Genomic DNA, 1,833 nt, shown 5'->3' on the forward strand with positions numbered 1-1,833 from the left:
AAGCATCTGGATACCGCTGACTACAAACTGACCAACCAAAGACTTCATAGCAAGGCACAAACTTGTAATAGTCATATATTATTTGTGTAGCAATAAAATACACTATTTTAACAACAACAACAAAAAGCTCTACATTCATGATAATAAGGACTGCATTGATCTCATTCCAATTAGCAAATATCTATTGTGAATCTTATTCTAGAATCAATAGAAACAAGAATGGGTGATTATTTTATTAAAATAAAGATAATTTAATCTAATCATGTTTCTGTTTGTTGAATTACCCGATATTTAACATGACCGTTTTATTGCCCTGTTTTAAAATTGAGCTCAGTTACTAATGAGATTTCATCATCCAATCTGAAAGCAACTATTTATTGGAAGTAAAGTTTCAAATATGGCCATAGTACTTAACAATTATGCACAACCATCTAGAAAACATTAGTACCCAAGAAATCACCACGTAAGCCGCACACTAACATGATCACAAAGGAGTGAATAGAAAAAGCCTTTGATTGTAAAATCAATTTAGATTACATACTTGGTGGTTAAACCATTGTCTAATTATAGAAGATCTGTATGCTAGCAACTGCATAGCTAGGGATCGGACCATGTTTTTAATATATACCCAATCTCCAGGTTTCAAATATAAACCCATAAAAATTTCCCTTGGGCAGAAACTTGGTAGATGAGTTCTCAAGCTGAGCATTTTTTAAACTATAACTCAGAAATGGTTTTGATTTAAAACCTATAATTTTCCAGGTCATTACTCCATAATGTATTGGAATAGTGCATGAAATTTGGGTACAATATGTTGAAGAAAGGCAAGAGAGAAGCCTAGAGGAATTGCAGGGAGAGCAACTACTATAGGATGGTAGGGTTTAGAAGGGATGGACTCAGAAAAGGTTAAAGCAATTAAATAGGTACAAATTGATGAAAGGGGTTATTGGAGATGGTGGAAGGGAACGTTTCTGGGATGCAGAATAACTGACATAAAGGGAGAGAGAACAGGATAAATTGTTCTAATTAATTATCATGGAAAAGGGCTAGGGGCCTGATCCAAAGCAAACGGAAGATAATGGAGTCTTTCCATTGATTTCAGTGAGTTCTGGCTTCAGATAATCTATTCCTATGCATAACAATTCTTTCCTTCTTCAGGGCTGAATCATGGCCCCGCTTGTACAGTTATGCAAGGGAGTGAGTGGGGAGAAAGAAGACCCTTACTCTCTTCCGTGGGCGATTTATGCTACAGGTAGCAGTGCAGGAAGGGAAGTGGGCAGCGCAGAGCTGCTCTGTCTCTTACCCAGTGCAGGTGGGTGGGAAAGTGTGGCGATGTTCTTACTGGCAAAGCTACACTGGGTATAGACCTCGTATGGTTTATTCCTTCCCTGGAGCAGCCTGGAAAGTGAGAGGAACACTGTGCGCTCTCTTTAGCGGGCTGCTCCAGTGGCAGCACAATAGGATGTTGCCCCTGGCTCAGGACAGATCCGATAGTCATGATTTAGCCCATCCTGTGGGTATTTAGATCTATAAATTGTCTGTGCACAATTCAGCACCTAGCTTTTTTGCAGCACTATGCCAGATAGCTATCTGTACATGTCCCAGGTAAGAAATAGAATTGGAGTGCACCAAAATATTCCCAGTCTTGGGCTCTATGTGCCATCCAAAGTAATTGTGTGAACACTGAAAAATATCCATTGAAAGGATGTGGTGGTAGTTAGCGTTTTAATGTAATATTCAGATATGAGAATTAAAGATAAACAGAAGGTAATAATGAAAGGGAACACAATCTTCATTTTCTTTCAATCCTACCCTTGCCTCCTTCAATACATT

The sequence above is a fragment of the Emys orbicularis genome, chromosome 10 (genome assembly GCF_028017835.1).
Source record: "Emys orbicularis isolate rEmyOrb1 chromosome 10, rEmyOrb1.hap1, whole genome shotgun sequence".
NCBI classification, from domain to species: domain Eukaryota; kingdom Metazoa; phylum Chordata; order Testudines; family Emydidae; genus Emys; species Emys orbicularis.